Genomic DNA, 23,494 nt, shown 5'->3' on the forward strand with positions numbered 1-23,494 from the left:
TTATCTAGATATATAAAAACGAATGTCTGTCTGTCTTCGCAGCAACGCGCAACGGGTAAGCTAGTCAAAGTATAAAAGATAAAAGGCACTAACACCCGCATTTCATTAGTACTTTTGTATGTAGTTTGCTAGTTGGTGAGGGAGCCCAAGATGTCAGCCAGTGTGGCCCACCTTGGAGATACAGGGCAACCCGCTGTCATATCAGCCAGGGTTGATATCCTGTATGGTGGGTCACCACCCATCTATGGCTGACATCTTTGGTATCGTTCACATGTGCAGGCTATTAGTATATGCAGTCACTCCTCCCCATTCTGGGCTGGGCTGAGTGGGTGACTGCATATTAGCCTGCCAGGAACAAGCTGCTCCTCCACATAATTGTCTGGCTGACTGCATATCTCCAGGGCTTACGGCCATTGCGCCTGCCCTACGGCGATCGTGCCTGCCTTATGGCGACCGTGTCTGCTTCGCAGACCTTCAGGTATTGTATTTTTGGCTTTTTCTGTGAATGTCTGTTTTTCTTCCCTCACCTCTGTGATTTTAAAAGATAAAAGGAAATCACAGTTTCAGCCGCACTTTTATCAAATTAATATAAAAAATATAACAAAAAACATATTTGTGAAAGTCGGATCCATCCCAGTAAGACGTTATTAATCTGCGCCGCGAGCGCCGCCAGAATACTATAATGGGAGCGTGCACAGAAATCAGGGCAGCGTACAGTCCCATGTAATACACATCAGTCCCATGTAAATACCCCTCCCCCTTCTGTCACCAGGACACACGTGCAGGGCAGCTTCCGGTACTGCCTGGAGGCCCCGCCCATCACGTGATGTCACCTACCGGGAGCGCCTCCATTCTAGACACGGGCCTCTCCTCACCCACCTGTGGACATCTCGGCCCCCCCTACAGTCCCATGTAACTCGTGTCCTAACGCAGTCCCATGTAAACCCATCCCCGGCAGCCCTGAGCGGACGAGCTGCGGTCTGCTGAGGCCACCGCTCCAGTGTATGGGCTCCTAGGAGGTCACATGACCGGCCTGGAAGGGGAGGGGCTTCTCGCTGCTGCAGCTGGATTGCAGGAAGGTGCTGCGGAGCCGCAGAGGTGAGGAGGGCTGCCGGCTCGGGCAGTAGCTGCCTGTAGGGACCGCTCACACGGGGCGGAATTACCATGAAGCCGCCGCCCCGACCGCCGCAGGTCCGGCCCTGGGGGCTTCGGTGCGCGGGACGCCGGCTTTATGTATGACAACTTGTTCCGCCCGCCGCCCCGTGTGACGCTCTCCGGCTGCGCCAATCTCAGCTGCCACAGTATGTGGTGTTTACGTGACGTCGTGGCGGATCTCAGCGCTTCCTGCGGGTTTGTGCGACTAAATCCGCCCGTTTTGCTGCAGGTTTCCCGCGTATCGATGGCGTACTGATGGTGTATTTGCGCTGCGCCGTCCTGTCCGTGTACTGATGGTGTATTTGCGCTGCGCCGTCCTGTCCGTGTACTGATGGTGTATTTGCGCTGCGCCGTCCTGTCCGTGTACTGATGGTGTATTTGTGCTGCCCCGTCCTGTCTGTGTACTGATGGTGTATTTGCGCTGCGCCGTCCTGTCCGCGTACTGATGGTGTATTTGTGCTGCGCCGTCCTGTCTGTGTACTGATGGTGTATTTGCGCTGCGCCGTCCTGTCCGTGTACTGATGGTGTATTTGCGCTGCCCCGTCCTGTCCGTGTACTGATGGTGTATTTGTGCTGCCCCGTCCTGTCTGTGTACTAATGGTGTATTTGCGCTGCCCCGTCCTGTCCGTGTACTGATGGTGTATTTGCGCTGCGCCGTCCTGTCCGTGTACTGATGGTGTATTTGCGCTGCCCCGTCCTGTCCGTGTACTGATGGTGTATTTGTGCTGCCCCGTCCTGTCTGTGTACTGATGGTGTATTTGCGCTGCGCCGTCCTGTCCGTGTACTGATGGTGTATTTGCGCTGCCCCGTCCTGTCCGTGTACTGATGGTGTATTTGCGCTGCCCCGTCCTGTCCGTGTACTGATGGTGTATTTGCGCTGCCCCGTCCTGTCCGTGTACTGATGGTGTATTTGCGCTGCGCCGTCCTGTCCGTGTACTGATGGTGTATTTGTGCTGCGCCGTCCTGTCTGTGTACTGATGGTGTATTTGCGCTGCGCCGTCCTGTCCGTGTACTGATGGTGTATTTGCGCTGCCCCGTCCTGTCCGTGTACTGATGGTGTATTTGTGCTGCGCCCTCCTGTCCGTGTACTGATGGTGTATTTGCGCTGCGCCGTCCTGTCTGTGTACTGATGGTGTATTTGCGCTGCGCCGTCCTGTCTGTGTACTGATGGTGTATTTGCGCTGCCCCGTCCTGTCTGTGTACTGATGGTGTATTTGTGCTGCGCCGTCCTGTCCGTGTACTGATGGTGTATTTGTGCTGCCCCGTCCTGTCTGTGTACTGATGGTGTATTTGCGCTGCGCCGTCCTGTCCGTGTACTGATGGTGTATTTGTGCTGCGCCGTCCTGTCTGTGTACTGATGGTGTATTTGCGCTGCGCCGTCCTGTCTGTGTACTGATGGTGTATTTGTGCTGCGCCCTCCTGTCCGTGTACTGATGGTGTATTTGCGCTGCGCCGTCCTGTCCGTGTACTGATGGTGTATTTGCGCTGCCCCGTCCTGTCCGTGTACTGATGGTGTATTTGTGCTGCCCCGTCCTGTCTGTGTACTAATGGTGTATTTGCGCTGCCCCGTCCTGTCCGTGTACTGATGGTGTATTTGCGCTGCGCCGTCCTGTCCGTGTACTGATGGTGTATTTGCGCTGCCCCGTCCTGTCCGTGTACTGATGGTGTATTTGTGCTGCCCCGTCCTGTCTGTGTACTGATGGTGTATTTGCGCTGCGCCGTCCTGTCCGTGTACTGATGGTGTATTTGCGCTGCCCCGTCCTGTCCGTGTACTGATGGTGTATTTGCGCTGCCCCGTCCTGTCCGTGTACTGATGGTGTATTTGCGCTGCCCCGTCCTGTCCGTGTACTGATGGTGTATTTGCGCTGCGCCGTCCTGTCCGTGTACTGATGGTGTATTTGTGCTGCGCCGTCCTGTCTGTGTACTGATGGTGTATTTGCGCTGCGCCGTCCTGTCCGTGTACTGATGGTGTATTTGCGCTGCCCCGTCCTGTCCGTGTACTGATGGTGTATTTGTGCTGCGCCCTCCTGTCCGTGTACTGATGGTGTATTTGCGCTGCGCCGTCCTGTCTGTGTACTGATGGTGTATTTGCGCTGCGCCGTCCTGTCTGTGTACTGATGGTGTATTTGCGCTGCCCCGTCCTGTCTGTGTACTGATGGTGTATTTGTGCTGCGCCGTCCTGTCCGTGTACTGATGGTGTATTTGTGCTGCCCCGTCCTGTCTGTGTACTGATGGTGTATTTGCGCTGCGCCGTCCTGTCCGTGTACTGATGGTGTATTTGTGCTGCGCCGTCCTGTCTGTGTACTGATGGTGTATTTGCGCTGCGCCGTCCTGTCTGTGTACTGATGGTGTATTTGTGCTGCGCCCTCCTGTCCGTGTACTGATGGTGTATTTGCGCTGCGCCGTCCTGTCTGTGTACTGATGGTGTATTTGCGCTGCGCCGTCCTGTCCGTGTACTGATGGTGTATTTGTGCTGCGCCCTCCTGTCCGTGTACTGATGGTGTATTTGCGCTGCGCCGTCCTGTCCCTGTACTGATGGTGTATTTGCGCTGCGCCGTCCTGTCCGTGTACTGATGGTGTATTTGTGCTGCCCCGTCCTGTCTGTGTACTGATGGTGTATTTGCGCTGCCCCGTCCTGTCCGTGTACTGATGGTGTATTTGTGCTGCCCCGTCCTGTCCGTGTACTGATGGTGTATTTGCGCTGCGCCGTCCTGTCTGTGTACTGATGGTGTATTTGCGCTGCCCCGTCCTGTCCGTGTACTGATGGTGTATTTGTGCTGCGCCGTCCTGTCTGTGTACTGATGGTGTATTTGCGCTGCCCCGTCCTGTCCGTGTACTGATGGTGTATTTGCGCTGCGCCGTCCTGTCCGTGTACTGATGGTGTATTTGTGCTGCCCCGTCCTGTCTGTGTACTGATGGTGTATTTGCGCTGCCCCGTCCTGTCCGTGTACTGATGGTGTATTTGTGCTGCCCCGTCCTGTCCGTGTACTGATGGTGTATTTGCGCTGCGCCGTCCTGTCTGTGTACTGATGGTGTATTTGCGCTGCCCCGTCCTGTCCGTGTACTGATGGTGTATTTGTGCTGCGCCGTCCTGTCTGTGTACTGATGGTGTATTTGCGCTGCCCCGTCCTGTCCGTGTACTGATGGTGTATTTGTGCTGCGCCGTCCTGTCCGTGTACTGATGGTGTATTTGCGCTGCCCCGTCCTGTCCGTGTACTGATGGTGTATTTGCGCTGCGCCGTCCTGTCCGTGTACTGATGGTGTATTTGTGCTGCCCCGTCCTGTCCGTGTACTGATGGTGTATTTGCGCTGCGCCGTCCTGTCCGTGTACTGATGGTGTATTTGCGCTGCGCCGTCCTGTCCGTGTACTGATGGTGTATTTGCGCTGCGCCGTCCTGTCCGTGTACTGATGGTGTATTTGCGCTGCGCCGTCCTGTCCGTGTACTGATGGTGTATTTGCGCTGCCCCGTCCTGTCCGTGTACTGATGGTGTATTTGCGCTGCGCCGTCCTGTCCGTGTACTGATGGTGTATTTGCGCTGCGCCGTCCTGTCCGTGTACTGATGGTGTATTTGCGCTGCGCCGTCCTGTCAGCGTACTGATGGTGTACTTGCGCTGCCCCGTCCTGTCCGTGTACTGATGGTGTATTTGCGCTGCCCCGTCCTGTCCGTGTACTGATGGTGTATTTGTGCTGCGCCGTCCTGTCTGTGTACTGATGGTGTATTTGTGCTGCGCCGTCCTGTCCGTGTACTGATGGTGTATTTGTGCTGCGCCGTCCTGTCCGTGTACTGATGGTGTATTTGCGCTGCCCCGTCCTGTCCCTGTACTGATGGTGTATTTGTGCTGCGCCGTCCTGTCGGCGTACTGATGGTGTATTTGCGCTGCGCCGTCCTGTCGGCGTACTGATGGTGTATTTGCGCTGCGCCGTCCTGTCCGTGTACTGATGGTGTATTTGTGCTGCCCCGTCCTGTCTGTGTACTGATGGTGTATTTGCGCTGCCCCGTCCTGTCCGTGTACTGATGGTGTATTTGCGCTGCGCCGTCCTGTCTGTGTACTGATGGTGTATTTGCGCTGCGCCGTCCTGTCCGTGTACTGATGGTGTATTTGCGCTGCCCCGTCCTGTCCCTGTACTGATGGTGTATTTGTGCTGCGCCGTCCTCTCGGCGTACTGATGGTGTATTTGCGCTGCGCCGTCCTGTCCGTGTACTGATGGTGTATTTGTGCTGCCCCGTCCTGTCTGTGTACTGATGGTGTATTTGCGCTGCGCCGTCCTGTCCGTGTACTGATGGTGTATTTGCGCTGCGCCGTCCTGTCTGTGTACTGATGGTGTATTTGCGCTGCGCCGTCCTGTCCGTGTACTGATGGTGTATTTGCGCTGCGCCGTCCTGTCCGTGTACTGATGGTGTATTTGCGCTGCGCCGTCCTGTCAGCGTACTGATGGTGTACTTGCGCTGCCCCGTCCTGTCCGTGTACTGATGGTGTATTTGCGCTGCCCCGTCCTGTCCGTGTACTGATGGTGTATTTGTGCTGCGCCGTCCTGTCTGTGTACTGATGGTGTATTTGTGCTGCGCCGTCCTGTCCGTGTACTGATGGTGTATTTGTGCTGCGCCGTCCTGTCCGTGTACTGATGGTGTATTTGTGCTGCGCCGTCCTGTCTGTGTACTGATGGTGTATTTGCGCTGCCCCGTCCTGTCCGTGTACTGATGGTGTATTTGCGCTGCGCCGTCCTGTCTGTGTACTGATGGTGTATTTGCGCTGTGCCGTCCTGTCCGTGTACTGATGGTGTATTTGCGCTGCCCTGTCTTGTCCGTGTACTGATGGTGTATTTGTGCTGCGCCGTCCTGTCCGTGTACTGATGGTGTATTTGCGCTGCGCCGTCCTGTCAGCGTACTGATGGTGTATTTGCGCTGCGCCGTCCTGTCCGTGTACTGATGGTGTATTTGCGCTGCCCCGTCCTGTCCCTGTACTGATGGTGTATTTGTGCTGCGCCGTCCTGTCGGCGTACTGATGGTGTATTTGCGCTGCGCCGTCCTGTCCGTGTACTGATGGTGTATTTGTGCTGCCCCGTCCTGTCTGTGTACTGATGGTGTATTTGCGCTGCCCCGTCCTGTCCGTGTACTGATGGTGTATTTGCGCTGCGCCGTCCTGTCCGTGTACTGATGGTGTATTTGCGCTGCGCCGTCCTGTCCGTGTACTGATGGTGTATTTGCGCTGCGCCGTCCTGTCAGCGTACTGATGGTGTATTTGCGCTGCGCCGTCCTGTCCGTGTACTGATGGTGTATTTGCGCTGCCCCGTCCTGTCCCTGTACTGATGGTGTATTTGTGCTGCGCCGTCCTGTCGGCGTACTGATGGTGTATTTGCGCTGCGCCGTCCTGTCGGCGTACTGATGGTGTATTTGCGCTGCGCCGTCCTGTCCGTGTACTGATGGTGTATTTGTGCTGCCCCGTCCTGTCTGTGTACTGATGGTGTATTTGCGCTGCCCCGTCCTGTCCGTGTACTGATGGTGTATTTGCGCTGCGCCGTCCTGTCTGTGTACTGATGGTGTATTTGCGCTGCGCCGTCCTGTCCGTGTACTGATGGTGTATTTGCGCTGCCCCGTCCTGTCCCTGTACTGATGGTGTATTTGTGCTGCGCCGTCCTCTCGGCGTACTGATGGTGTATTTGCGCTGCGCCGTCCTGTCCGTGTACTGATGGTGTATTTGTGCTGCCCCGTCCTGTCTGTGTACTGATGGTGTATTTGCGCTGCGCCGTCCTGTCCGTGTACTGATGGTGTATTTGCGCTGCGCCGTCCTGTCTGTGTACTGATGGTGTATTTGCGCTGCGCCGTCCTGTCCGTGTACTGATGGTGTATTTGCGCTGCGCCGTCCTGTCCGTGTACTGATGGTGTATTTGCGCTGCGCCGTCCTGTCAGCGTACTGATGGTGTACTTGCGCTGCCCCGTCCTGTCCGTGTACTGATGGTGTATTTGCGCTGCCCCGTCCTGTCCGTGTACTGATGGTGTATTTGTGCTGCGCCGTCCTGTCTGTGTACTGATGGTGTATTTGTGCTGCGCCGTCCTGTCCGTGTACTGATGGTGTATTTGTGCTGCGCCGTCCTGTCCGTGTACTGATGGTGTATTTGTGCTGCGCCGTCCTGTCTGTGTACTGATGGTGTATTTGCGCTGCCCCGTCCTGTCCGTGTACTGATGGTGTATTTGCGCTGCGCCGTCCTGTCTGTGTACTGATGGTGTATTTGCGCTGTGCCGTCCTGTCCGTGTACTGATGGTGTATTTGCGCTGCCCTGTCTTGTCCGTGTACTGATGGTGTATTTGTGCTGCGCCGTCCTGTCCGTGTACTGATGGTGTATTTGCGCTGCGCCGTCCTGTCCGTGTACTGATGGTGTATTTGCGCTGCCCTGTCTTGTCCGTGTACTGATGGTGTATTTGCGCTGCGCCGTCCTGTCCGCGTACTGATGGTGTATTTGCGCTGCGCCGTCCTGTCTGTGTACTGATGGTGTATTTGCGCTGCGCCGTCCTGTCTGTGTACTGATGGTGTATTTGCGCTGCGCCGTCCTGTCCGTGTACTGATGGTGTATTTGCGCTGCGCCGTCCTGTCCGCGTACTGATGGCGTATTTGCGCCGCTCCGTCCTGTCTGTGTACTGATGGCGTATTTGCGCTGCGCCGTCCTGTCGGCGGTCTTTGATGTGTATCTGATCACATTAAATCAGTGGGTTCTGTTCAGTGTGTGACGATCTGCCCGTGTGAACGAGCCCCAAGATCAGGTGGTTGTAGCCCCCGTACATGGCTATAACCAAAGCAGCACAGCAGAGTCCTGCACACACTGACACCTCCTGGTCATGTGACCCCAGACGCTCCCCACACAGGTGACTGATCACATGACTGTGACATGACAGGTCCTGTAAGCACACGTCTGCTATATGTGTTCATTAGTATCCCATCTTCTACAAACCTCCGTGGCCTCATGGAATACTAATGAACACCAAGCCAGACAGTAGCCGTGTGTGACCTGTGATGACGTCACCATCGTGTGATCAGGGGCAAAGCATGTAACTAACTCAAAATGAAGGACCTTTGATGACGTCAGTCATGTGATCAGGGGCGAAGCATGTAACGCACGCACAGACAGGTCATCATTAGTATTTTGAGAAGACGTGTTCTTAGGAGAACTACTGAAATAGATTAAGGTTGGTTCTCCGGCTACAGAAATCTTGCTTCTGACATACATTACCCAGTTGTGGCTGGCTGGCTTTTGCTGTGCCCTCCTATGGAGCCGTCTGTAGCAAGTTCCAGCTCAGTAGACCTGTCTGGTGTTATTGGTGGGGAAACCCCAACCCACTGCAGGACCGACTGCGGCCACGACTTTAGAAACTGACCGAGCACTCTGGTGTATAAGTCCCCTCCATTATACACTACGAGTCGTCCTATAATAACCAGTCAGGGAGTCCCTGTACTTCATGTAAGATGTTCCTCCAGATGTGATTCTGCTCTCAGTCCTCCTTGTCTTCCCTCAGGCTCCTCAGGTACAGGACTCACCGCTATAGTTGTCTAGAGACCACGATGGTCCTTCTCATCAATGACCCTCCGAGGATGGAAAAGGACAGAAGCCACAAGGCTTCCAGGATATTAGAGCTCACCCTGGAGATCATCTCCTTGATAACCGGAGAGGTGAGTTTCCCATGAGTCCCTCTTATCTCTATTACTACAGCAGGTGATGACTGGAAGGTGAAGGGTTCTTACACTCCATGTAGTGATCAGTGTCTCTCCATACACAGGATTACACAGTAGTGAAGAAGTCATCCGATGAGTGTGTCGCCCCCAGTGTGTCAGCAGGATGGAGCCGGACCCCGAGCCCCATCACTGAGCCTCCACCTCACTCACTGATACATGAGCAGAAGCTCCTAGAACTTACCACCAGGGTGACCGAGCTGCTGACCGGAGAGGTGAGCACTGCTGGGAATGTGGGACATTATACAATAACGCCAAGGGAGGGTCCGGGTGATGACTGTATATTGTGTTGTCAGGTTCCTATAAGGTGTCAGGACATCACTGTCTATTTCTCCATGGAGGAGTGGGAGTATGTAGAAGGACACAAGGATCTGTACAAGGACGTCATGATGGAGGACCACCGGCCCCTCACATCACCGGGTAAGAGGACACCTCCCTGATTATAGAGGAGACATCAGGTATGAGGGTCACCTAGACTCCCCCATCATCTGATCATCACATATAGACAATGTATTCAGTCACTGTATATATTTCCTATAGATGGATGCAGTCAGAGAAATCCACCAGAGAGATGCCCCAGTCCTCCATATTCCCAAGACCCACCGGATCATCAGGTAGATGGAGCTGAGATTCCTGCAGATCCTCTATAGATGGATGGAAGCTTAATAGTAAACCTCTCGGCCGCAGTGACATGTACGTTCTATATAATATTGGTGGCTGTGGTAGGCAGCGGCTACAAATGGCTTCTGGTTACATAATAGATTGTGTTCTCCTTCCGGCTGTTCAGACATCCACTCGTAATTGATAGTCCGTGTGGATAAATGTATAGTCCTGGAGTGTAGACGTAAATCAGAGACTAACAGCCCAATGCCAGTCAGCTGCTCCCGAGTTATGGCCATAATCTTACTGCTGTACAGATCATTAGTGCCGCCTCATCTAGAACATACAGTTCTGGGCTCCAGAGTTGTCTAAGGGCGGACATGATTATACGAGAACACTAGGACTAGGCGTCTTGACTGTGAAAGCTGTGAGGATGAATAATGTAAGAACCGGTGATGATGACCAGCCTCCCACTTCATGATGGACTCCGATCATTTTATGCCGGACAATAACAGAAACATTTCTGGTGACGTGTAAAACACTTGGATGACTGCTGATCCCGTCTGATTGAGGAGATTCTTCTTCCATTAGGGCAGATTGGTTCTTGGCTTCTGGGGGTTTCTGACCTTTTCCTGGATTGAAGACAATCTAGGGGTCCTCTTTCTCATGTCTTAAACATATCTCTGCAGGAAAATTGTGGTGGAACATCAAGTGGACTTGGAGCGCCCCCATCAGTAACTGGTAAGAGCCTTTCATAAATCCTGTATATTATAGATTGTTTCCTTAGAACGCTCTACCTGCTCTTCAATGGCGGAGGTGTATACGGCATAGATACTTGCTGGTCTTCTCTGATCTCCAATGGTGGAGATGCATACGGCGTAGATACCTGCTGGTCTTCTCTGATCCCCCAATGGAGGAGATGTATGCAGTGTAGATACCTGCTGGTCTTCTCTGATCTCCAATGGCGTAGATACCTGCTGGTCTTCTCTGATCTCTAATGGTGGAGATGCATATGGCGTAGATACCTACTGGTCTCCAATTGTGGAGATGCATACGGCGTAGATATCTGCTGGTCTTCTCTGATCTCCAATGGCGGGGATGCATACGGCGTAGATACCTGCTGGTCTTCTCTGATCTCCAATGGCGGAGATGCATACGGCGTAGATACCTGCTGGTCTTCTCTGATCTCCAATGGCGGAGATGCATACGGCGTAGATACCTGCTGGTCTTCTCTGATCTCCAATGGCGGAGATGCATACGGCGTAGATACCTGCTGGTCTTCTCTGATCTCCAATGGCGGAGATGCATACGGCGTAGATACCTGCTGGTCTTCTCTGATCTCCAATGGTGGAGATGCATACGGCGTAGATATCTGATGGTCTTCTCTGATCTCCAATGGCGGAGATGCATACGGTGTAGATACTTGCTGGTCTTCTCTGATCTCCAATGGCGGGGATGCATACGGCGTAGATACCTGCTGGTCTTCTCTGATCTCTAATGGCGGAGATGCATACGGCGTAGATACCTGCTGGTCTTCTCTGATCTCCAATGGCGGAGATGCATACGGCGGAGATACCTGCTGGTCTTCTCTGATCTCCAATGGCGGAGATACCTGCTGGTCTTCTCTGATCTCTAATGGTGGAGATGCATATGGCGTAGATACCTACTGGTCTTCTCTGATCTCCAATGGTGGAGATGCATACGGCGTAGATATCTGATGGTCTTCTCTGATCTCCAATGGCGGAGATGTATGCGGAGTAGATACCGGCTGGTCTTCTCTGATCTCTAATGGTGGAGATGTATACGATGTAGATACCTGCTGGTCTTCTCTGATCTCCTCGTCCAGGGAGTTGGATTCGGTGGTTTCCACATGTTGTACTATAAGGCTGGAGGAATAGCATTTCATCTCCTCTCCATTTCAGGCTGGAGATCTGCTGACTGGACATTTCTTTAATAATGGGATAACTAATAGGAAGTCCAGAAAACTGTCCTCCTGCTCATTATTAGCACTGTTAATAATTCATTTAGTGCCGCAACATTTCATCATCTTCCATAATATTCCCGGGTACAATGTGATACAAAACCGCCGTACAGATACAATTACAATCAGAGAAGAGATTGGAGGAGAAATGTAGATTCAGAGTGACGCTTCCCGATACCAGAAGAGACTTTGCCGTATGAACTTACATTAGAAATCCTAAATTATTAATCAGTGGTACTTGTTCCCCATATACCATTCTATAAGGAGTATTCGCATCCAAGAGCCAGTCTTTAGCTGATGTTGGAGTTTATGTACCAGTCTTGTGGGTAATTGCACTGTCCTCATGCTGTGAATGTAATAGCAGAGTGTCTCTTAGACCGCTGATGGGATCTGGTTGGGTAGAGCGTTCAGGAACGTTAAGAAACATTGTAAAAGCGAAAGGATATGGCATAGAAACCTGAGGGTTCGGTTGCAGCGGGTCTTTCTGAGGAGGGTTCTTATGCAGGGTGTCAGTCATGGGGTAAATAACTAGGAAATGGAGAACCCTTTCTCCTGATTGGTGGAAGCATTTGGTACTTTTCTTGCTTATTGGATTAATTCTTTACATTTTTTTTTGTCTCCAGGAGAAGACTGGATGAGCGGCTCTCAGGGACATCTCCTGTTATCTCCCAGTTTTGAAGTTGGAGACAATGAATCATGCACTGGCAAAATAAATAATGGACACGGACTGGAGAAAACGATTACACGTTCTGAATGGGGGAAATATGTTCGAATGAAATCTAATATTTCTCTACACAAGAAAATTCATTGGAAAGAAAGACCGTTTTCATGTTTAGAATGTGGGAAATACTTTAAGCGTAAGAGTCACTTTGACATACATCAGAGAATTCACACACAAGAGAAACCATTTTCATGCTCAAAATGTGGAAGGTATTTTGTCCATAAATCATCTCTTGTTATACATCAGAGAATTCACACAGGAGAGAAGCCATTTTCATGTTCAGAATGTGAGAAATGTTTTAGTCAAAAAGCCAATCTTTTGGCTCATTTAAAAACTCACACAGCGGAAAAGCTGTTTTCATGTTTAGAATGTGGCAAGCTCTTTACACGGAAAGTTCATCTGGAGAGACACCAGAGAATTCACACAGGGGAGAAGCCATTTTCATGCTTAAAATGTGCAAGATGTTTTATCGACAGATCGGCTCTTGTTAATCATCTGAGAATTCACACAGGAGAGAAGCCTTTTTCCTGCGTGGAATGTGGAAAATCTTTCTGGCGTAAATATTCTCTTGAGAAACATCATCGAAGCCACACAGGGGAGAAGCCGTTTTTATGCATGCAATGTGGAAAATGTTTTACGCACAAAGCAAGTCTTGTGGAACATCAAAGAAGTCACACAGGGGAGAAGCCGTTCCCATGTTTGGAATGTGGGAAATGCTTTAGGCGGAAAGATTCTCTTGAAAAGCATCATTTAAGTCACACAGGGGAGAAGCCATTTTCATGTCCTAAATGTGGAAAATGGTATGCAAGTCAATCAAATCTTCTTAGACATCAGAGAAGTCACTCAGGGGAGAAGCCGTTTTCATGTTCTGAATGTGGGAAATATTTTACCCAGAAATCAAATCTTATGGAACATCACAAAATTCACACAGGAGAGAAGCCGTTTTCATGTCCTCAATGTGGGAAATGTTTTACTTATAAATCACACCTCGTTAGACATCAGAAAATTCACACAGGGGAGAAGCCATTTTCATGCCGAGAATGTGGGAAATTTTTTATCCAGAAATCGCATCTTACGTCACATCTAAAACTTCACCCAGAAGAGAAGCCAGGTTAATGGCCAGACTGCAGGAAACGTGTCTGGTCTGAAGCTCCAATGTAGAAGTTATATGTCTAACTGCAATACAAAGACTGTTTACCCCTTCAGAGATTTTTAGTCTGATCTCAGTGATGGCTGCTGTGCGGTAATTAATATCCGTCACTGGAACAGAAAACCAAAGACCTGCTCCTGCTTTATCTGCAGACTGCTGACTCAGACTTTATCTTATGGTGGAATATAAACCACGTGAAATCACATTTAAGCCCCTCAAAGGGACGTCTTTTATAAAATCCTATATTTCTTTATCTTTCATAAAAATTCAAAAATGAATAAACTAAAAGTACAAATAAATCAAACCCCAACATACGTTTGCTGAATGGAGGTACGGCTGTTTTGCAGACATAGTCCATCTTCACTACGGTACAATCAGCATAATCTATACCTATGCACGTATTTAGAAGTTTTAGCACAACTGCGGTGTTACATATAACATGGGCGCCACATTGTGTGGTTGGTGCGAGCTCGGAGGATCAACACACGTAACGTGTTCACAGGAAGATTCCTCCTACGTTCACTAGTCAGCAGTTCATATATAATTTCGAGGAAGCACAACCCCCTACAGTGGGCGATCACAAGAATAGCAAGTTACCAATTGTAACTTGTATTAGCATTTAATCTAGTAGCATATAAACAACTAACATTAACCCTGCACATGCTGTTTGTTTTCAGCAAGTATTTCATCTCAAGGCTCCCATGTTATCTGGCACCTGTTTATGGCTAGACCTTGTGAGAGGGTGACAGTGTTATGGTTAAGGAATGTTAACAGACGTGCACATTACAGTGGGCCACATGATTTGTATTGGGGGGGCGGGTGTATGTAGAAGATCCGCTTCTCAGTATGCCTTACATTAATGTGTTTCTACTAAAATACAAAACAAGGCACATTAATACAAATTATAGTTTCCTTCACATTTTCCCGTCTTATCCCAGATTTTTACCATGTGTTTGTCCCTACATCAGGATGACACCTGCCTATCCTTCAACCATGAACTTACCTTTAATGGTAGGTATGCTCATGTCTTACAGCTAATCTAGTCTCCAAACACGCCCTAAAATCCCTGAATTATGACAGAATGGTTTCACAATTTAGGGGTATTTACCATAAGGTGGGGGTTGGCTATATAGAGGTTGCACCATCCTGATAACTATGTAGTTCCTTTCCCACAAGTGTATGTGTATATATATGTGTATATATATATATATATATATATATATATACACACACACGGTACACAGCATAGTATTAGCCCCATTTATAATGCACAGTGATCCCTCATCGATCGTGGGGGTTACGTTCCAGATATCAGCAAAGTTGTGGAGCTATATTTACACAAATCAATCTGTTGGGTGAACTGCCAGACAATCAGCACCTGATACAGAACACCTTCCATCAGCCAATAGTGGGCCGTGTACAATCTCATGTCGGCAAGCGCTAGTGGCGTACTGTATTTCCTGTACGTACCGCAAAATTCCACAATATAGCGAAAACAGAATTCTATACGGTCTATCTAAAATCCGCGATGCACTGAAGCCGCCATCATTGAGCTGCGATATAGTGAGGGATCGCTGTATACAACAACACAAGAGCTTAATCTGAAGAGAGCCTGGATGAAGCATAGGAACCATCCGGCAATGGATTTAAACTAGTTAGCAGGGTTGACAGCTTTTTTTCTAGTCAAGGACACAACATATAACATACAAGGCAATTTTAAGTCCCACCGTCACAGAAGAATTTGGGAATCTATCAAAAACGGAATGAATCTCAGAGGGGGTGAGGTTTGCATCAGTGGAGATTATGAGAAACCCCGAGCAGAGGTAACACGTTGGCCTGGTGGTGACCCCCTAACATCAATTTAGAGACTATAAAACTTTCACATCCCTTGTCGCTGGACTAATTATTGCTCAAAAGCCATCTTTTGAGTGATCGTCTTTGTGTGTAAAAGGGCCTTAAGGAGTGAGTTATATTGGATGCTAAAGGCATGTCCTGCAGCCAGATGGGCTTATCTGTGGATGCTTTTGGAGATTGTGAAAAAATATCACCACAAGAGATGCTATTAGTGACTCCCAAGCATTCCAACTAATTAATCCTACTGCTTGAGGGCCCCTTTACATGGGCCAATAATCATTTGGGTTCCCAAGATGCAGCGTTAATCTGAATAATTATGAATCGGTGTAAAAGCATGAACAGACTGAATGATGAATGAGAATTTGTTTGCTGTTCAGTCTGCATGCAGAAAACTGAATGATGGATCAGCCGGTGTATACGGACAGCCGCTCACTTATAAATGACTGCCTGCTTATTGTCCGGACCATTCCCGGCCCGCTGCACCACCCGTCAGGGATGCTCTAAAAGCACAGGAACAGTAATCGCTGGGACGACCCGCAGGGCATCTGTGCCTGGCAAATGGTCCCATGTAACAGCAGCCTTAGCCATAGAGCAAGACATACAGGAGGAGAATCGTTATACCCGCATGTTGCCCAATTGTCTCCCAGGACTTTTCCATATTCGCAGGACATATCCTGTCATGTTTTCACAGCTGGCTGATATACGCTGTGAGCTGATGCATTGGATTCCAATGGATCAGATCACATGGCCGTATTCCTGAGACGTAAAAGCGCCCGGCCGGGCTAATATAGCGTCGTGCATTTTAACGTCAGGCCCAAAAGATAGTCCTGAAACTATCTTTTGGGCCGGAATACATCGGCCGCTGCATGGGCTCCTATGGGAGCCCATGGCAGTGGCCACAGGTGGGAGGGAGTTTAGCAGCGTGTCTGCTAAACACCCTCCCTCTGCTCTCTTCCCCGTGTGCAGGCTAACCTGTCCCCTCCTTCCCGCTGGATCTCAGCAATGGAAGGGGGCGAAGCTAAGTGCTGGCCCGTCCAGCATCCTCCCATTGCTGTCTGTGGACAAGGGGCAGAATGTAGGCGGAGCTAAGCTCCTGCCCCTTGTCTACAGCCATCAATGGGAGAAGGCGGGATGTCACTTAGCTCCGCTCCCATCCCTCCCACTGCAAAGAGAAGAGCGCGGAGGCTGTGATGGGGAGGGAAAAGGGGTGATGGCATGGTAGTCTGGGGCGCATGTGCATCGGGACCTATGCCATCTGAACGGGCGCACCAATGTTTGATTTGTGTGCCCATGCACCGATTTTCTTTCTTCCAACATAACGTATATCGGCTGTGAAAACAGACGGCTAATATATACTCATGGGAAAGAAGCCGAAGGGTCAGGGTGTTTTGGTCTCAGAGGACCAGGCACCTTTTAGGTATCTGACTCATCTGCTGCTCTTACTGTCCTATTTTTTTTTTCTCTTCAGGTTATTCAAATTATTTTTGCTCCTTTCTTTTTCCCTGTAACATATAAAGCTATTTTTTTAAATGTCTTTTTTCACTGACATTTTTTTCCCAATTTTTAAGTTTATTAAAGGCAAAAAACTAATTTCTTCAGAGACATGAAACTACATTTTTCTGATTTCCTGCAATGAGATATTCCTGGCCCTTCGCCCTGGATGTTTTAGCAGTAGTCTGCCGTCATATTATCCACAGTGTTGTTCTTCCACGGTGACATCATTTACTCTGTTCATCACTTACATCGATGGTACTACCATTCTATGTCTCGGTGATGAACAGAAACTGATCCGAAATGTCTGCCGCTTCTGCAATCTGATGCTCATGTTACAACTAGAGATGAGCGAACCTACTCGTTTCGAGTAATTACTCAATCGAGCACCGCGATTTTCAAGTACTTCCATACTCGCGTGAAACGATTCGGGGGGCGGGGGGAGGCGTGGCGGGGGGGGGGACAAGGGGGAGCCCTCTCTTTCTCCCTCTCCCCCCCCCCCCCCCCCCACTCCCCGCTGCAATCCCCCACTCACCCACGGCGCCCCCCGAATCTTTTCGCCCGAGTACGGAAGTACTTGAAAATCGCGGTGCTCGGGCCAAAAAAGGGGCGTGGCCGAGTAGGTTCGCTCATCTCTAGTTACAACCAAGTGTTCATCAAATGTATCTGCGTTTAGCTTCTCTACGCTCACTGCAGGAAACTTTCTTCATTTGTAACAGAAACACCTTCCATTTCTCTTCAGTGTTTTTACAAATTATTTCGTCAAACCAAGTTTGATGTGCAGCCGGAACAATATGTACCAGATGTACTAATAAGCAAATGCCGGCGGGAAAATCAAGTAAATGTAACAAAAATAGATGACATCAGGAATCTCCCAAAAACTAGAACTGCTGGAATGAAATGGATGGTTTTTTCGGAATCAGCAATACAAAAATACCCAGAATTAGGTCTAAAATTCCAGGCACCATGAGAAAAATGTTTTGTTCCCCAGTGGAATCATTACTATGCCAAACGTAATGTTCTGCAAAGGTCAAGGAGCTATCGGCATGGTCAGACCAGTCTTATTGAAAAGGCAATCGTCAGCAGCACTCACCACAATCAAAAATTTGGTTGGAGATCTTATAAATACGGGTCCTTGCCCAAAGGGACTGGATCCTCTATCTCAATTTTCATCACTGTAGCGGCATGGTCAGACCAGGTTATCCTTTTCATTGTAGATGCCGGGAAAGTGATAGTAGATTTCTATCTAGAAGAGCTATTATGGACTGTTGAGTGGAAGTAGTCCCTCTCGGAGCTTTGCATTGCTCTCCAAACATCAAAGAGTTTGTTCTTCCACCATGTCAGCCAGAAATTGGGCCAGATTATGTAAATAGGAGATGGTGTCAACAGTCTGAAACCGCATTAAAACCACCCCATCTACGTAATGTACCGTGTCTTCATAATGAATGAATATGTAGGATTTTATGAATAAAAGGTTTTTGTTAGGAGCATAGATGAAAGCTGAAGTGTCTACGGTACTGTTCATACAACATCTACCTTGCGGGTCTGATACTTCTGGAATCAGCTGAAACGCTACAAAGTCTTTATGCAACAAAAACACCTTTTGATTTTGTAGTAAAATGAGAATGGAAAGTTATGGGATATCTTTTGTGTGAAAGACCTCTGGGGACCGCACTGTGACATGATCCCTCCTAAACGCCTGTTGAGCACTAACATTTAGTGATACTACCTTAAGCACCATGTTTAACAATAGATAAAACAAGCACATTTATGTCAAGGTCTGTAAAATCTGCGCCCTGTTGTCATCGTGGGAGAAGTGTTCTTACGCCACGTCAGCCAATGTTCATACCGGCTATCTGATGAAGAGAAAGAATAGGGAAGATGAACACAATAGTCAAGAGTCCTTCACCAACTTGTGGTGGAGCCGACATCCATAAGTGAAGGTAAAGCTTCTTAGGTGTACAGAATCATTCCAGCGGGTCAATGAACTTGCGTGAGATTTTACGGTGTGCCGTTTCTCCAACAGATGGTGTTAGGTTGTCTGGAGCCTCCAGGAGGTAGAGAGGTTCGGGTTCCATTCTTGTAAAAGACTGGTTCCTTCATCCAGTGGAGTCGCTGAGGGTTAGCATTCTTTGTCTCCTAGTGATTTGGTGACAACGTAGTTATGGTATATAGACAGTGCTGACCGGGTCCCGGTAGCGGCCTCGTTTTCCTGCCCACCTTCAGCAATTTTTCTTTGATGTAGAACAAATGAATGCGGTCAGAACACTTGTTACATGATCAGCCAGATACTAAGAATGGGGTGTCCATGTGCCCTATTATTATAAGATCCGGGAATGATGATTATTAGAGATGAGCGAACGTACTCGTTACGAGTACTTACGCACCCGAGCACCGCCATTTTCGAGTACAGCGGTACTCGCGCGTAAAGATTCGGGGGGCGCCGTGGCGGCACGGGGGGGTAGCAGTGGGGAGTGGGGGGGAGAGAGAGAGGGCTCCCCCCTGTTCCCCGCTGCTCCCCCCCCCCCCCCCCGCACCGCCGCGCCTCTCCCCGCCCCCCGAATCTTTACGCCCGAGTACTGAAGTACTCGAAAATGGCGGTACTCGGGTGCGTAAGTACTCATTACGAGTACGTTCGCTCATCCTCTAATGATTATATAAGACTTTGTAGGCAATGCAGCAACTCAGAAGTGGAGGCCAGCTCTGGACTGCCTCAGAATGTGATGTTGTGGAGGTGAGGTCTCTTCTCCACATCTTCACCTTGAGTTTTTCCAGTTCTGCCTCCAGACTGTAACGCAGGTCAGTAAGGTTGTTGTGTGATGAGGTCAGTCCATCCATCGAGGTCAGTCCATCCATCGAGGTCAGTCCATCCATCTTCCAGCACTTGTACACGGGCCAACAATCTCACGCTCCCGTTTTAGTGAAGGAGCTGGTGACGTCCTCCGCTCACTTGTACCCAGGCAGACCGTTTAGATTGCACGACTCTCATTGAAAATCATTCCGTTCTCGTCGCCAATCATTCAGGGTTCACATTCCTCTCCGTGAACTATCGGTGTGCTGATCTTTATGCCGGCTGAAACTGAATGACAAGTGAGAAGCGTCCGGCTCTCGTTAGTCGTTGGCTCGCGTTACACTCTGAATGATTTCCTGGCGGTAATTGTTCTGTCTGAACGCAGCATTGTTCTCCACCTCCTTTTTTCAGCATCAGTGATAACCGAGTGCTGGGATTGTTGGGATATTTTTGGTGCTTTTCTCCCAGTTTTCATGGAGGTGTCTGTGGCTGCATCATCAAACACATGTAATAATAGAGGATGTAGTTTGAAGAGGCGCATGGTCACTCGCCCCCGGGTCAGATCACCCCTTTGGAGGACCATTCTCTGCTCGCTTCTCAGGGCTAGCCGAGGGAAAGGAGACCGTGCGCGATACGGAGCTGGGAAGATGCTGATGTTGATGGAGCCGTCGTGGGAGGCCTGGCTCAGTGTTCGCTCTGCATGCCCAGATAAAGGAGAGCTTCTGGCGGCGCCATCTTGGTCCAGTGCTGAGGACGAAGGAGAGGAGAAACTAATCCCCTTCTCTGGATTTGCAGAAGGTTGCTTTCCTCCCTGTGGCATCCTGGACGCCCACTTTCCTCTGTTTTCGATGCTTTGCAGTCACTGTCTGCCCCCCGTACTCCGGCAGCCGAGCGCTCAGGGGGATTTTAAAAAAAGAAACTTCTATTTCTTAAATTTACTAACTTAAAAATAAGAAGTGGCGGTCAGAGCTGAGTGGTGCCAAAGGGTAAAGAAGCCAGTATGGGAGCTACCTGTGATCCCGGCCGGGTATCGGAGCGCTCCCTGTGATCCCGGCCGGGCATCGGAGCGCTCCCTGTGATCCGGGCCGGGCATCGGAGCGCTCCCTGTGATCCCGGCCGGGCATCGGAGCGCTCCCTGTGATCCCGGCCGGGCATCGGAGCGCTCCCTGTGATCCCGGCCGGGCATCGGAGCGCTCCCTGTGATCCCGGCCGCGCATCGGAGCGCTCCCTGTGATCCCGGCCGCGCATCGGAGCGCTCCCTGTGATCCCGGCCGCGCATCGGAGCGCTCCCTGTGATCCCGGCCGCGCATCGGAGCGCTCCCTGTGATCCCGGCCGCGCATCGGAGCGCTCCCTGTGATCCCGGCCGCGCATCGGAGCGCTCCCTGTGATCCCGGCCGCGCATCGGAGCGCTCCCTGTGATCCCGGCCGGGCATCGGAGCGCTCCCTGTGATCCGGGCCGGGCATCGGAGCGCTCCCTGTGATCCCGGCCGGGCATCGGAGCGCTCCCTGTGATCCCGGCCTTGTATCGGAGCGCTCCCTGTGATCCCGGCCTTGTATCGGAGCGCTCCCTGTGATCCCGGCCTTGTATCGGAGCGCTCCCTGTGATCCCGGCCGGGTATCGGAGCGCTCCCTGTGATCCCGGCCGGGTATCGGAGCGCTCCCTGTGATCCCGGCCGGGTATCGGAGCGCTCCCTGTGATCCCGGCCGGGTATCGGAGCGCTCCCTGTGATCCCGGCCGGGTATCGGAGCGCTCCCTGTGATCCCGGCCGGGTATCGGAGCGCTCCCTGTGATCCCGGCCGGGTATCGGGGAGCTACCTGTGATCCCGGCCTTGTATCGGAGCGCTCCCTGTGATCCCGGCCGGGTATCGGGGAGCTACCTGTGATCCCGGCCGGGTATCGGAGCGCTCCCTGTGATCCCGGCCGGGTATCGGGGAGCTACCTGTGATCCCGGCCTTGTATCGGAGCGCTCCCTGTGATCCCGGCCGGGTATCGGAGCGCTCCCTGTGATCCCGGCCGGGTATCGGGGAGCTACCTGTGATCCCGGCCTTGTATCGGAGCGCTCCCTGTGATCCCGGCCGGGTATCGGAGCGCTCCCTGTGATCCCGGCCGGGTATCGGGGAGCTACCTGTGATCCCGGCCTTGTATCGGAGCGCTCCCTGTGATCCCGGCCGGGTATCGGGGAGCTACCTGTGATCCCGGCCTTGTATCGGAGCGCTCCCTGTGATCCCGGCCGGGTATCGGGGAGCTACCTGTGATCCCGGCCGGGTATCGGAGCGCTCCCTGTGATCCCGGCCGGGTATCGGGGAGCTACCTGTGATCCCGGCCTTGTATCGGAGCGCTCCCTGTGATCCCGGCCGGGTATCGGGGAGCTACCTGTGATCCCGGCCTTGTATCGGAGCGCTCCCTGTGATCCCGGCCGGGTATCGGAGCGCTCCCTGTGATCCCGGCCGGGTATCGGAGCGCTCCCTGTGATCCCGGCCGGGTATCGGGGAGCTACCTGTGATCCCGGCCTTGTATCGGAGCGCTCCCTGTGATCCCGGCCGGGTATCGGAGCGCTCCCTGTGATCCCGGCCGGGTATCGGGGAGCTACCTGTGATCCCGGCCTTGTATCGGAGCGCTCCCTGTGATCCCGGCCGGGTATCGGGGAGCTACCTGTGATCCCGGCCTTGTATCGGAGCGCTCCCTGTGATCCCGGCCGGGTATCGGAGCGCTCCCTGTGATCCCGGCCGGGTATCGGGGAGCTACCTGTGATCCCGGCCTTGTATCGGAGCGCTCCCTGTGATCCCGGCCGGGTATCGGGGAGCTACCTGTGATCCCGGCCTTGTATCGGAGCGCTCCCTGTGATCCCGGACGGGTATCGGGGAGCTACCTGTGATCCCGGCCTTGTATCGGAGCGCTCCCTGTGATCCCGGCCGGGTATCGGAGCGCTCCCTGTGATCCCGGCCGGGTATCGGGGAGCTACCTGTGATCCCGGCCTTGTATCGGAGCGCTCCCTGTGATCCCGGACGGGTATCGGGGAGCTACCTGTGATCCCGGCCTTGTATCGGAGCGCTCCCTGTGATCCCGGCCGGGTATCGGGGAGCTACCTGTGATCCCGGCCTTGTATCGGAGCGCTCCCTGTGATCCCGGCAGGGTATTGGCTGTCAAAGATATCGGCCATACAGGTACCTGAACATAGACTGACTGATGGGATCTTACAGCCACACATGACGGAATGGCTGGACACGCATGTCACTCACATAGAGCAAATATGTACAACACTGAGCTGTGTGCACAGGAGGGATGGGGCAACACTCCCCCACATCACAGCCCACCCCCATAAACTGTCCGCTCCTCCCCCACCTCGCTGCCCCATCCTCCCCCTCAACACAGCCCCCCCCATAAACGGTCCGCTCCTCCCCCACCTCACAGCCCCCCAATACACTGCCCCACCCTCCCCCACATCACAGCCCACCCCCATAAACGGTCCGCTCCTCCCCCGCATCACAGCCCACCCCCATATATTGTCCCAATCACCCCCCCCATACACTGCCCCTCCTCTCCCCCATCCTCACAGCCCTCTATATATTGCCTCCACAGCTCCCTCTGCTGTACGGTTGCTGGTAAACACCCCGGCTCTCTCCGTGTCCAAACGACAATCCTACGTCCAGAAAACCTAGTTTCCTGTCTTACAACATGCAGTCCCAAGTAAAGACCCGCCGCTGAGTCTCTCCTAACAGTCCCATGCAAGAAACATCACGGTGCGCAAACATTCTCTGGATGGTGCTTCCGGTCCCGAGCAGTCATGTGATCCCATCACTTTTGGTGACGTCACAGTACACGATCACGTGACTAATTTGTAGGGAGGCGCATGTGATGCCGCGAGGCCCCGCCTTTTCCGCTGACATCATAGAATACGATCACATGGCTAGTGAGCATAGGGCAGGAGGAGGAGCCTGGACTGGAGGACTGCGGTGAGTGAGTGGAGGAGGATGCTGGCAGGGGAGGAGCCACAGTCCTTCCTATGGACAGTGTGCCAGTAGAACT

The 23,494-nt window shown here is 51.8% G+C and overlaps 1 pseudogene; it reads left to right on the forward strand.

The window, feature by feature from the left end:
* Window positions 1–816: 816 nt before the first annotated feature.
* LOC136607204 (zinc finger protein 420-like) overlaps window positions 817–23,494 on the forward strand; it is a 57,640-nt pseudogene continuing 34,962 nt past the window's right edge.

Source organism: Eleutherodactylus coqui, chromosome 1, assembly GCF_035609145.1.
Source record: "Eleutherodactylus coqui strain aEleCoq1 chromosome 1, aEleCoq1.hap1, whole genome shotgun sequence".
NCBI classification, from domain to species: domain Eukaryota; kingdom Metazoa; phylum Chordata; class Amphibia; order Anura; family Eleutherodactylidae; genus Eleutherodactylus; species Eleutherodactylus coqui.